This window comes from Cavia porcellus, unplaced genomic scaffold, assembly GCF_034190915.1.
Source record: "Cavia porcellus strain 051 isolate PalLab524CR breed Dunkin Hartley unplaced genomic scaffold, mCavPor4.1 scaffold_1, whole genome shotgun sequence".
In the NCBI taxonomy this organism is placed as follows: Eukaryota; Metazoa; Chordata; class Mammalia; order Rodentia; family Caviidae; genus Cavia; species Cavia porcellus.
In genome coordinates, this window is record NW_026947484.1 from 31,309,940 (window position 1) to 31,324,391 (window position 14,452).

The 14,452-nt window shown below is 40.2% G+C and overlaps 1 protein-coding gene and 1 pseudogene across 1 annotated transcript in view; both read left to right on the top strand.

Annotated features, from left to right (window-relative positions):
* The window catches only part of LOC100714215 (signal recognition particle subunit SRP54), a 71,946-nt gene that overhangs the window by 35,587 nt on the left and 21,907 nt on the right, over window positions 1–14,452 (top strand). The gene's annotated exons all lie outside the window — the stretch shown is intronic.
* Window positions 9,639–10,473, top strand: LOC100728250 (cyclic AMP-dependent transcription factor ATF-1-like; annotated as a pseudogene).

Below are 14,452 nucleotides of genomic sequence, written 5' to 3' on the forward strand. Positions count from 1 at the left end.
CAGTTATAACCTTTAGAGCACTTTCTTTTCTTTTTTTCTTTTGTACAATGACAATTACACATTTTGGGTTTTATTACTCCCACAGTTATTACTTTTTTTGAAGAGAGTAAAACCAAATGCGACAATCAGAACAGAGTCAGTCAAATCAAAAGGATGGACATAATAGATAATGTAAAAACAAAATACAGGGGGCTGGGGATTTAGCTCAGCGGCTTAAGCACCTGCCTTGTAAGCAGACGGTTGTGAGTTCGATCCCTGGTACCACTAAAAAGGAAAAAGACAAAAAAAAAAAAAAAATACAAGGTGATCAACAATGGTTACCATACTGCTTCTTGCTATTTTAAGAAGAATTGCCAGTTATAATAAAATTGAACAAAACAGTAAAGAATAAAACCAAATTGGAGACATTACAGGACTTTAAAAGAAGATAATAGTCAACTGGAATCGGCATCATAATGAATCTTACTGTCTTCACAGTTTTGCCTATACTTTTGAACTTGGTACTATCAAGCAAAGCAGAATAGGGGAAAATCAGTCAAAACAAGATGCTGAGGGCAATACAGGATTTCAAATCAAGTTAATAGGAAATCAAAGTAGGTTACTATTAAATTTGAGCTTTTCTTTTAAGGAACCAGTTGAATCTCCCCTCCGGATTTTTTTGTTTACTTGGCAAAGATTTTATATTCCAACAAAATGTTTTTGGCCAGCTAAAAACTGAAGTATTCCTATAGAACATTGCATCAAGGTAAAAATTACCAATTTTGTATTCTGTGGAAATGTCATAGCAAGGTCTAGCAACAAACTACAAAATCAAGAAAGGGCAGATAGACAATTTAAATGTGATGTGACTCGTCTCCTGAAAGTATATTTGGTGGCATATATAAAGGTGTTTAATGCAATTTTATGGGGAAAATTTTTTGGAAAAAATTAAGTACTTTTTATCATGTAATGTGTTGCATAAATCATTATTTTGTTTAAATGAATAGAGTATATTACAATGTGTGATAAAATCCTAGGTTCTGATATACAATAAAATCATACTAACGTTGAATAGAATTATGTCACATAACTAAAATAAATGGTATCAATGAATACCGATAGACAGATGGCAGTAAATCCAGAAAATTTACTGGGATTAAAGTTCTATATTATGGGTTGGAGACACAGCTCAGCAGCACAGCACCTACCTGGCAAGTGCAAAGTCCTAAATTTGATTTTCGGTACTAAAACAAAACAAAATGTGGATTAAGATATAAGTAAAATAATATAGTATTGTATTAATACCTTATTTCAGCATATTTAAGAAATTTTAAAAGTAGACCACAATATAAAATCAGATTAGTTTCCTTTATAAGTAGCTCTATTAGTTCATAGATATTTCATTAAAAGATGCATCAAAACATTTAAAATAAAACATGAAGGAATTTTACCTAATGTTTATACATATGGTTGTTTTAGTTACTTTTCTCTTGTTGCTGAGACAAAATACCTAACACTCACAAGGGAGAAAGGTTTATTTTTAGCTCTGGTTTGTAGAAATTTCAGTTCATAATCAGCTGGCTTGAAAGTAGGGCAGCACATGGCAGACAGGTGTCACAGAGTAGTAGTAGTTCATGGCACGCAGTAGACAGCGAAGCAATAAAGGTCACAGACTCCTTTCAATCACTTATATTGTATGCAGCTACTTGCTCTAAGGCAGGTGTAGCAGTCCCACCCTTACTGTTAGCCAGAACTATGTCAAACCAATCAGTGGACTGATTTATTAATTACACACCCTTGATCTCAGCACCACACACTCCAGATCCAGCCATTTCTGAAAAGCAGCTCCACCATGACTGCATGAGAGCTTGGGGGAGCATTTAGACACAAGCCATAACAATGGTAAAAGTAAGTATTTTACTGTTTGAGTACAGAGAGGAGCCAAGAATTTGAGCTCTAATAAAAACTGTTATATAGTAAAAATGATGGCTAAATAACAACTAATTATAGACAGGCGTAGTGGTTCATGCCTTTAATCATGGTGCTTGGGAGACTGAGGCAGGAGGATCATCAAGAGTTTTAGACCACCCTGGAGTACGTAATGAGTTTAAAGCCAGCCTAGAATACATAGATCCTGTCTCAGAAAATAAAACACAATATAACAAAACAACAAACTCTTAACTATAATATGTAGTTATTGATCTTCCTTAGAACCTAGAAATGTTAAGTGATAATACCAAAACTAGACTAGCCATCGTCACAGTTCATATCAGGATGATTCTATTATTGGTATTCATTTTTTTTGAGACAGGGTCTTGTAATGTAGTTTAGGCTAGACTTGAACTCACAATGTAGTCCTGGTTAGTCTCAAAACTTGTAGTGATCCTCCTGCCTCAGCCTCCCAAGTGCTGGGATTACAGAAATGTACCACCACACCTAGCTCATTGGTATTTGGTGGATTAGAAACTAAATAATCTTTAAAATTCTGTTTCATTTACCATATTCTGAAAATTAAGGTATTCCATTACTCTTGGATTTAATCCCTCTTTTACTTTTGAGGTATAAATGATAGGAATAATGAATTTATACATCTCAAATGCAGGGCAAATAAACTTTATCTCGAGATCAGTTGTGTAGTCTATAGCAGGCTATTGTAGAAAAGTAGTTAATTGATGCAGTGTGAAATTTTGCTGAGTTTTCCCCCAGACTTTGCCACTTGGTGATAGGCAATTTGTGCTTCAGGCTGAGTGACTGCTTACCTGAAACCCTAGACCCAAACTCATTGCACTGGCCTCTGTAATACGAACATTTTGAGTACAAAGTAATTTTTTATATAGTACTTAAAAAGTGAAAATACATTTATGGATCTATATATGTTGAACCATCCCTGCATCCCTGCGATGAATCCCACTTGATCTTGGTGTGCAATCTTGACAATTTGCTACAGTCTGTTTGCCAATATCTTGAGGCTTTTTGCATGTTCATTAGGGAGACTGGCCTGTAATTTTCCTATTTGAGTCCTTCTCTGGTTTTGTATCAGAGTAATGCTTGCTTCCAGGAATGAATTTGGAAGTATTGCTGCCCTTTCAATTTCATTAAAGAGTTTGAGAAGTGGTGATGTTAGGTCTTCTCCAAATTTCTTGTAGAACTCATCAGTGAATCCATCAAAGCCTGGGCTTTTCTTTGTTGATAGCTTTTTAGTTACATCTTCAATTTCATTTGTTGTTGATATTGGTTTATTTAGGCTTTATATCTTCTTGATTCAGCTTTGGTAATTCATATGTATCCAGAAATCTGTCCATTTCTTCTGTATTTTGCATCTTATTAGAATACAAGTTTTCAAAGTAGGTATAGATGATTTTCTGGATTTCTGCAGGGTTCGTTGTGATTTCACCCTTTTCATTCCTTATTGCATGGATTTCAGTCTTTTCTTTCGTTTTTTTGATAGTCAGTTTAATGTTTCAAAGAACCGACTTTTCAATTCATTAATTCTTTGTATTTTTTTTTAGTTCCCAGTTTGTTAATTTCTGTTCTAATCTTCATAATTTCTTCCTTATACGATCTTTAACTTAGCCTGCTCTTCTTTTTCTAGAAGTTTCAGATTCAAAATTAAGTTATTTACATGTGCTTGCTCTGTTTTCCTGATCTGGGTATTCACTCCTATGAATTCCCCTCTTAAGGCTGCTTTCACTGTGCTTCACAAGTTCTGGTATATTGTATTGTTGTTATCATTCAACTGTAAAAACTGTCTAATTTCTTCTTTGATTTCATTTGTGACCTATTGGTTGTCCTGTAGGGTGCTATTTAATTTCCATGTGTTTATGAAGTTCTTGTGGTTTCCTTTGGCATGGATTTTCATTGCACTGCGTGGTCTGATGGCATGCATGGGATAATTTCAATTCCTTTACGTTTAGTTCAGCATGTTCTACAAGTCAGTATATGGTCTATTTTAGAGAATATCCTATGTACAGCTGAGAAGAATGTGTATTCTGAAGTTGTGGGGTGGAACACTATAGATGTCTACTAAGTCCATTTGTTCAAAAGTTTGATTTAGTTCTAATATTTCATTATTGATTTTTTTGTCTAGTTGATCTGTCTTTGTGACAGTGGTGTATTGAGGTCTCCTAATATAATTGTATTAGGGCTTATATGATTTTTTCATGTTTGTTAGTAATCATTTTACATAGTTGGGTGTACTGGTATTTATATATGTATATATATATATATATATGTGTGTGTGTGTGTGTGTGTGTGTGTGTGTGTGTGTGTGTGTGTATTGTGTGTGTTTCTCCTAGATTGTTTCCTTTATGAGAATGTAGTGATCTTATCTGTCTTAATCAGTCTTGGCTTGAAATTCACTTTGTCTGCAAATAGAATAGCTGACCCTGCTTTTTTTCTGGATTCCTGGTGCCTAGAGTATTGTTTTTCATCCTTTGACTTTCAGTTTGTCAATTCCTTTTTGAATTATATGTGTTTCTTATAGGCAGATATTGTTGGATCTTGCTTCTTTATCCATTGTGCCAGTCTGTTTTGATTGGTGAATTAAGACCATTAACATTGATAGCTACAACTGAAATGTATTGACTTATCCTTGTCATCTTATTTTCCTGTTATTGGCTCTTACCTATTTTTTCCCTTCCTGTCATTATTTGTCTTCCCTGATGGATTCCTTCCTTTGGGGTACATGAAGCTGTAGTTCTTATTATCTCTTTCAAGAATGTCCTTCAGAACATTTTGGAGTGCTGGTTTGATGGTCATAAATTTCCTCAGATGTTCTTTGTTACTGAAGCATCTTATTTCTCCATCAGTTTTTTTTTTTTTTTTAATTTTTTTTGGTCTTTTTTCTTTTTATCGCTACCAGGGATCGAACTCACGACTACCTGCTTGCAAGCTAGGTGCTTATGCCGCTGAGGTAAATCCCCAGCCCTCTCCATCAGTTTTAAAAGATAGTTTTGCAGAGTACATTAATCTGGGTTGAAAGTTGTTTCGCTTTAGAACTTGGAGTACTTCACTCCCAAGCTCTCCTTAACTGGAGAGTCTGTGCTGAGAAGTCAACTATATTTGTGGTTTTTTGTTTGTTTGTTACCAGGATTGAACTCACAACTTTGTGCTTTGTCACACAGAACATATGCTGCTGAGCTAGATTCTTGGCCCTCAGCTATAATTATGATGGGCTTTCCTTTATAGGTGATTGTTTCTTTAGACTGTGAACATTTTTTTATTGTCATCGGTGGTATTGCCTGCTTGTTCATTAACTCCAATTAATCTTATTATTCTTCATTGTCTCATCTGCATTTGCTAGATATCTCTTGCTATTTTTAAGAACTCTTTCTTTTCCTGATTGCTGTAAGCCTGTCTTCAATATCTGAGATCCTGTCCTACTCATATTGGTCTAATTTGCTTCAAATACTTTCAATGGAGTTTTTATTCTCCTGGGTGTCTGCTTGAATCTGCTTTATGGATTCCATTTTTTTCATATGCTTATTTTCCATAATTTTCTTAAACTTGTCTATTTTTTCATCTGTGTCTGCTCTACTGTTGCTAAGCATGGTGTGTATTTTGGTAATCTCTGTAGTTATTTGAGAGATTTCTGATTTCATTTTTTCCAGATCCTCATTCAATTGCTTTGATGTTTCCACCTCAGAGAGACCTGGTGGGGGGCTTTCAGGTTGTCCTACCTCATTACCCCCTGGATTTGCCTTTGGCAAACTGGATGTCTGGGGTTGCATTTTGCTTAAGTGTCTTCTCATTTTCTTTTCTTTCTTTTTTTAGTTTAACTCCTGGGGTGATGCTTGTAAGTTTCCCATGGTGGGTTAGTTTATTGGTAGTATTTAGGACCCTTAGATGACTATTACTTCTCTGAGGAATCTTTCAGGTGTAGCTGGTTTTTGGGTTTTGAGTCTGTATGAAGATCTTACTTAAGTTTGTTGCAGATGAGACGTTGTTGCTTGTTTGGCCTAGTCTTTGGCGTATTTTCTGTGACCCTTAGTTAATCTCAGTCATGGAATACCAAGACCAACATCACCAGCCAGTGCAGTCCTCCATGTCCGTTGTTCCCCTCCACTGCCACATCTTTCAGAGGCCTCCGAAGTCACCAGCCGTCACCCTCACCGTGACTGTCACACCATTGGCAACTTACAAGCATCACCCCAGGAGCTGTCTCCAGGTTCCAACAGCTCCTTTTGCTTAGGGAGTCCTGTCTCAGGGCAAAGACACCACCAGCTAGCACCTTCTTCTTCCATGAAGTTTTTCTTTTCACTCTCTTCAGTTTGCACTTCTGTGTCCAGGGGACCCACTTCCTCCTTTCCTTGTCTTCTTCATGATGCTATATTCCAGCGTCTGGATGATGATTTTCTTTTCTTTTTTTTTTTTTAATTTTATTTAAGGAGAAAAAGAAAAAAAAAGCAGAGAAAGGGTACAAGTTATACAGATTTACAGAATGAAATAAACAGTAGGAAATCCCTAGTTACTGGATTACATTTTGTCATCTTAGAAATAATTGTTCAAGTTACAAAATTAAAGCTTATAAACTGGACATTCCAACAGTGAGACTGCAAACAGTTCTGTTCAATGATTCAACAAAACTCAGTAATATCATTATCTATCTTATACACTTAAATATACATGCAGTTATATCGTTTAGAGCACTTTCTTTTCCTCTCTTTTGTACAATGACAATTACACATTTTGGGTTTTGTTGCTCCACAGTTCTTATTACTTTTTTGAAAGAGAGTAGAACCAAATGTGACATAACAGAACAGTCAGTCGAATCAAAAGGGTGGACGTAATAGATAATGTAAAAGCATAATACTAGGTGATCAACAATGGTTACCATAATGCCTCCTGATATCTCTAATAGAATTGCCTATATCATTAGTTATAATAAAATTGAACAAAACAGTAAAGAACAAAACCAACAAAACCAAAACATTGGAGACATTATAGGTCTTCAAAAGTAGATAATAGTCAACCAGAATGGGCGTCATAATGAATCCCATTATCTTCACAGCTGTTGCCTAAACTTTCGAACCTGGTACTATCAAGCAAAACAGAATAGAGGAACATCAGTCAAAACAAGATGGTGAAAGCAATACAGGGCTTTAAATCATGATAATGGAAAGTCAAAGTGGGTTACTATAATATATCCTGCTATTTTTAAATTTATTTTCCCTTAATTAAAAGGATAAAAAAGTAAATAATGAAATGGAGATTGAGATAAAAGAGGGCATAACAGCAAATCAGCGCAGATCAAAACATAACATTTAAGCAAAATAGTGTTTCACCAGAAGATTATCCCGACATAAAAGTAGTTACCATATTGTCTCTTTCCTTAAAATCTTTGAGTATAACTTTGTGTACTGTAGCATCAAATATATCAAAACAATGTAAAACAATTTAAGAGAATGACAGTATTTCAGGGTATTTAGAATCAACTAACAGAAAATGAACAATGGTTTCTGTATAATCTCCTTGTCTATAAAAGGTTTTCCTTATACTATCATATATAATAAAATCCAATAAGATACAACCTGTTTAGACCAATGGAGACAGAAGAACAAAAGCTTGATGAGACTTCAAAACAAGCTGATACTAAATCAGTATTACCTATTAAGACGTCATTTTCTCCAAAATAGCTGTTCCTATCATCCAATCTTCTCTGCCTCATTTCTGTTGAGCTCTTTTTCTGTCATTAGTTGTCAGTTTGTCTTCTTCATTTTGTTTTCTGCTCCATTCATTGTGGCCTCTCTGCCGCTACTTCTGGATTCTTCGTATTTTTCTTTTTTAGAATATCTTGCAGTATTCTCTGTAGAGTTGAATTGGTGGTTGCATATTCCCCTAGTTCCTCTTTATCCTGGAAGCACCTTGTTTTTCCATCAATTTCCAGGGATAGTTGTGCAGGATATATCAATCTTGGCTGGAGATTATTATCTTTCAAAGCTTGAATTATTTCCCCCCACACTCCTCGTGATTGGATGGTTTGTGCCCAGAAGTCTGCTGTAATTCTGATGGGTGTTCCCTTGTAAGTGATCTGTTTCTTGTCTCTTACAGCTTTTAGTATTCTGTTCTTGTATTGGATTTCTGGAATTTTATTATATGCCTGGGTGTTGCTCTGTTTGGGTTGTAGGTGGCTGGGGTCCTGTATGCTTCATACAACTAAGTATCTTTACCTTTTGCTAAATTAGGAAAATTCTCCTGGATTATTTCTGTTAGTAGCTTTTGTAGTTCATTTGTTTGTGACCCTACTTCTTCTTTTATGTTCTTAATTCTTAAGTTATAGACCCTCTTATCATCTTCTAGTCTTTGTATTATTCCTGTTTGTTTCTTTGTTATTTTTAAGAAGTTTTTCATTTCATGCTCCCATATTACAAATCTGCCCTCCAGTTCAGATAATCTGTCCTTAGTTTCTTTCAAGCTGTTATGCCAGTTTTCGATAGACTTTTCAGTTTCCTGGTAGTCCCTTTGAACCTGCTTCACGTATTCTATTCTTTCTCTATTTTCTCCATCAAACAATTCTCCCCTCTTTTTCTGTTCTTCCATTCCACCATCTGTTTTTTCTTGGGTGGGGCTTAGCATTTCTCTAACTATTCTGCTTATGTCTAGCTTCAGGTCATTAATAACTTCATTCCTGAACTTGTCTATGAGGCTCTTGAGATAGCGCTTTATGTCTATTGGTGCTGTGTCTGCTATTGCGTCTTTCTCAGGATTGGGGGCCGAGGACCCTTTCTTGTTGCTGCCTCTTCCCATATTCTTTATTCCTTATATATGCAAGCGTATATAGGAGGCCCAGCTTCCTTCCCTGTCAGTCACAGTCTGATTGAATTGCCCGGGCTAGGTGTTCCCGCCCACTGCAGCACACCAGGAAGTTGCAGACCAGGCAGCCTATGTGGGGCCCGCCCCTCCAGGTCACCTTCAGGATCTGGGACCTGGGCTGTGCTAGCCTACTGGGTCTCAGCCAGCAGTGTCACGTGGGCCAGGCACTGCTCACCAATCCCGCTTGAGGCGGGTATTGGTGACTGAAGTCACTGCAGCGCCCTGTTCCCACAAGTCTGCCCGGTCCCAGAATGTCCTCTGTTAGAGTCTCCTAGACCGTTGAAGAGTCCCAGTTTTCCCTCACTCACCGGAGGTGGATGCATGGCTCCCCGCCTGTCTCGCTCTCAACTCAATCGTTCACCGATTCCCGTTCTCAGAGCTTCCGTGCGGCTCTCTCCCTGCTGAGCCGATGCAGACGCAGCCGCAGCGGCGGGAAACCCAAATTGCAGCTTCCAATGGTGCGGGCTCCAGCTTCCACACTGAGGCTTTATCTGTTCCTGTTATAGCACCAGGATTGCATTCCCAGTTGGTTTCTCTCAGCCCAGTTCGTTCTTGGTTCACCGGGGCATATCTTCTCTTGCTTATGATTCCTTACTCAGCACCATTCCTGAATTCTAAGCTGGGTCTTTCAGAGAGCCTCTGTAGCTGCTGCTATCTGTCCACCATGTTCTCCCAGAACTGGATGATGATTTTCAGAGAGGCTGTTTTCTCTGCTGCTTACCGCTCTGCCATCTTCCTGGAAGTCTCCTTGCTGTCATTTTTATATCTGTTCCAACTTCCATCTATCAGACTAGCAAGGGACAGTACACTGCCATTGCTCAAAACGGAGCTTTACAGTTGGCCAGTTCATGAACAGATGGCCCACCTGGACTTCAGATGTTGCATTGCAGGCAATTCAGCAAGGCTCAGTTCTACAATGTGCACAGACTTCTGATGGACAACAAATACCTGTGCCCAGCAGCTCGGGGCTGATACAAACTACATCAGGAGATATGCAAGCATATCAGGTCCGTACTATACCTTCAGCTACCACAAACTCTAGTGATAACATCTCCAGTGACTCTTACATCTTAGACAGCGAAGACAGATGACTCCCAGATGAAGAGAAAAATAAGGTTAATGAAACAGACGCTGCTTGAGAATGTTACATTAAGAAGAATATGTGAGATGCCTGGAAAATCAAATTGTTCTGGAAAATCAAAATAGAACTCTAATAGGAGAGTTAAAAACTTTGAAGGATCTGTATTCCCATAAAAGTGTTTGATTCTTTAAAAAGAGTATTTTTATGGACTTGTCTAAAAAATTAGATGGATATCTTTCTAGTGGAGTTTTATAAATTAGGCTAAGTGAAGCTGATTTCTAGATAGGCTTTTGGAACTCAAATGTCTTAAATCCAAGAGATTGGTGACAGGCTGTACTTCAAGTACCTCAAAGAAGCTACTGACACAACTGGAAGCTTTATGCAAATTAAACTAAGCAAGAAATGAACTTTCAGCTGTCTGAACATTCTAAATAGTCATCAATTCAAAAGTGGCAGAGAAATCATCAACCCGAATTCAATAAATAGAACTTTAAGAAATGTACAGTACTTGTAAACTATGAAAATAGTCTGCTTCAGCAGTGAAAATTGTAGTGGAATATTTAAGTGCCAGTTCAGAAAATAAAATAACATTATAAACATCATATATTTTTAATAATGATTTTTTTTTTTGGTTTTGGTTTTTTTTTTAATTGGTCAGGCATGGAGGTACATACCTGTAATCCCTGTACAGTACTTGGGAGGCCAAGGCAGAAGGATTGTGAGTTTGAGTTCAGCTTGGACATCCTGAACTCAGACTGTCTCAAAGAAAACAAAAGTAATTTTTTTTCATTTTGAATACATACAACCTACCACTATGTTGTTTATGAAAGTCCACTCGTGAAATCTTTAATAGTTGTCTACTTTTGTTTTCAGTTCATTGCAGCTTGGTTTTCCGGTTTTGGACTATCCCAACATTTTGCTAATGCCACCATACAGAATGAGATCATATTACTAAATTGTTTACTTCACCACAAGGTCACTTGATTATTACAATAGAGAGCATTGTGGATTTCTAACCAATTTTTAAAGTGTAGTTTTCAAATTATTGTTTTTGTGTTTAATTTTTTTTGGATTTGTTTTGAGACTTGATAAGGATAATGCAGGAGAATATAAGGACAAAAGAACATGGATGGAAGAGAAAGGGACATTTAAGGCTGGGCAAACTAGAATATCAAATACTGATACATACATTTGGGGACATTTCTGAATTGAGACTGGTATGGAAATGGAATTTAAACTGCCAGTGAAACTTTCTGTGGCCAAAATATTGTATACATACGTTTCACCTCTACATATTCACGAAGGTAACTTTTATGCTAAAACAACGAATAGTTTACCTGGAGGTACTTCAACAGTTTAATGTCATGGAGTAATCATGTAGGCCTCCTCCCACCACACACTCACCCTCCACCTCCTTCAGGAGTAAAAGTGAGGGGCAATCTAGGCTGCCTCTGCCATTTTAACACATGATCTAAGTTCCTTAAGCTGGCCTCTGACTTGTAATCCTCCAGCCTGAGCCTAATAAGCAGCTAGGATTCCTGCACTATTGTGCCTGCTGCAGTCAGGACTATTTAATTTTGGTTGAATACGGAAAGCTGAAAAAGGTCCTGATCCCCCTCATGATACATGCGTGCCCACACACCCCTGGCTCTGTTAGAATACAAAATACTCATTTGCAAGATGTAAGCTTGCTACTACCTCTGGTCTCCAATCCTTTATTCTACCGAAAAAGTGTACTTAAGTAATTCAGAGAAAACATGAGTCAAAATTAACATGAGCTGGGTGTGATAGCACATGCCTGTAATTCCAGTACTCAGGAGGGTAAGACAAGAGGATCATCTCACCTTCCAGACAAGCCTGGGCTATATGGTAAGTTCAAAGACAGCTAGCTGGAACTACCCAGTGAGACCAAAACAATCTCAAAAACCAAGCCAATTTGGGAGGCTAAGGCAGGAGGATCATTGAAAGTTCAGGACTAACCTGGGCTACAAAGTGAGTTCAGGGCCAGCCTGAACTGCAGTGAAACCGTCTCAAAAAAGAAAAAAAAAGTCACACATGAGAATTTTGAGTGTCCATTTTGTCCCCTCCCCAGGTAGGGCCTTACACATACTAGGCACGTACTCTATCACTGAACTACACATCTCTAAACTCAGTATTTTTCAACATGGCCTCAGTTTTTCCTAGATTGGCGTTAAATTTGGGATCCTCCTGTCTCCCCCTCCGGAATAGCTGGAATTACAGACGTGTGCCACTACACAGCGCAAGGGTTTTGGTTTTGTTGTTTTGAGACAGGGTCTCGCTATGTTCAGGTTGGTCTTGACTATGTAGCCCAAGCTGGTCTCCCACTCGCCTGGGACTGATCCTTCTACCTCAGGCTCTCACGTGCTGGGACTGCAAGGCAGAGGCTGGCGCGAGAGTATTTTGGCTGGACTGGCACCTATGTTACGAACTGGAGATACACATTTCACATACTCAGCAACCCGATCTCTAGCTTTTGACGCACACCGTGCAGCTGTCCTCGCTTTACACACGCAGAAACCATGCTTCGGAAGAGCTACAGCCCAGCCCTGGGATGGTCAGGGGCAGGGCGGAAATCCGCACACCGAAGTTCAGGGGCAGGTAGGAGGCGCGACGTGCGGGAGGTGCTAGGCGGGGATTGCGAGCTCCCAACATCCGCCTGACAGGAAGCGGCGCAACAGATAGGCCTCGCCCCACCTGCTCCACAGTAAATCGTAGAGGCGACTCCCAGGCGGCTGGGAGCCGCAGCCAAAACGCGGACCCCGGCGGGCAAGGAGCGGCCGGCCCCGCCCCGCCAGGGCCCCGCCCCTAGCTCCGCCCCGCCCGGCCCTCAGGCCCTGCCCGGCTGTACCCGCCCCCCGGCCACTGTCCGGGTGACGTGACGGGGCGGGGCGGTGCCGCCTGTGAGTCCCTCTTCCCGTCCGCCGGGCTCCGCCAGCTACTGGGCGGGGAGGCGGAGGATGGAATTGGGTTTATCGGCCATTTCCCTGTCTCGCCAGCAGCCCCGTGGCCGCGACGACGATGGAGCGGGAGCCGGCGGGCTGTGTGGAAGGAGCAGACGCCGTGTTGGTGTCAGGCGCTGCGGCGGCCGCGGCGTTTGGGGACTCGGCGCCGCAGGTAGGTGGCGGGGCCGCAGCCAGGCGCTGTCTCCCGCGCCGTCCCCCACGCAGGGCGGCGCTCGGAGCCCCGGGGCCCTGCCTGGAGCCTTCACTCAGTCCCTGGGCTCCAGCGCCGCAGACTGAGGAGCTGTCTCGCGTTCAGAGGAGAGGGGCGCGTCCCCAGAGGCAGTCCCTAAAGAGGTTAACGTCAGGTGGCCGCCGCTCCCACCACCTGGCAGCCTCTTGGGCGCAGGCGCCTGCTTGGTCACCAGCTCAGTGGGGCTGATAGGAAATACAAGCTGTCTCTACCTGCATTGATTCATTGAATCCTCATAACTGTGGAAGGTGGGTATTACCCTCATTTCAACAAACAGGCAACCAAGGGTTATGCAGTCCAGCGCAAATAATTCGAGCCAGATAGTAAACTGATAAAGTTTCCTTTTGGCCTCTTTAAGAAAGCAAACAGCACAGTTTGCCCCGCATGCCTGTTGACCCAGCACTCTCAGGATGAGGCAGGAGGGTGGAGGATCAAGTAGAACCCAGCGTAAGCAGTTTATGGAGGCTATTCAAAGTTTTTAAAAAAAAAGAGAGAGAGAGATGTATAACTTAGTGTGCAGGTTTGGTTTTCATTCATATGATACAGGCAAAATAAATCTAACTCCCAACCTGTTAGATATCTGATAAGCTGAGTTTGGGTTCCCTGAAATCCAAGAATGAATTCTAAGGAATAATTAGAGGTTAAGAGTAGGAAATTTTATTGAAGGAGAGATAGTTTTTGAGACAGGAGGGGACCTAGAAAATGGGCTATTAGCCCACTTCTCAAAGGAAATAAAAGGTTTTTTTGGAGTCAGGGTCTTGCTATATAGTTCAGGCTGTCCTTTAACTCACTATGTAGCTTAGGCTGGCCTCCAACTCACTGCATTCCTCCTGCGTCAGCCTTCCTAGTTTGTATTAGAAGCTTGTACCACCATGTCAGGCTTCAAAGAAAGTTTTATGGAGTAAAGTCAGGAGGTAAGTACAAGGTGGGCCAAAACTGTCAACTAATAAGATTACACGTATAGCCGTTTAGGTAATAGTGTATTGGTCTATGGGGAAGCAAGATGCAGAGCAAGTGAAATGAAAAAAGGAGATGAGTCAGGAGTCCTGGTCACCCACTCCGGTGACCAGTGCCTAGCTACACTTTTTTGGACCAGGTGGTATCGATTATAGTGTATGGCTTATCCTTTGGGAAAGTATTTAGGTCTAATCAGGCTTTGTCTTGAGGCCTAGCCTTCAAAGAATGCGCTCCTAGCCACGGTTGTATCGTGTTCTTAGCCTCTGCAGTGACTCCATGGAGTGGGCCTAGCCCTGTCTGACTGGGTATAATAGTCCTACGTAACTTAACTATCTATGATACCTAGTACCAGCCAAAAAATGGTGATGCTAATACACTAATTTTAGTATTATCTTAAACCATTTATAAAAA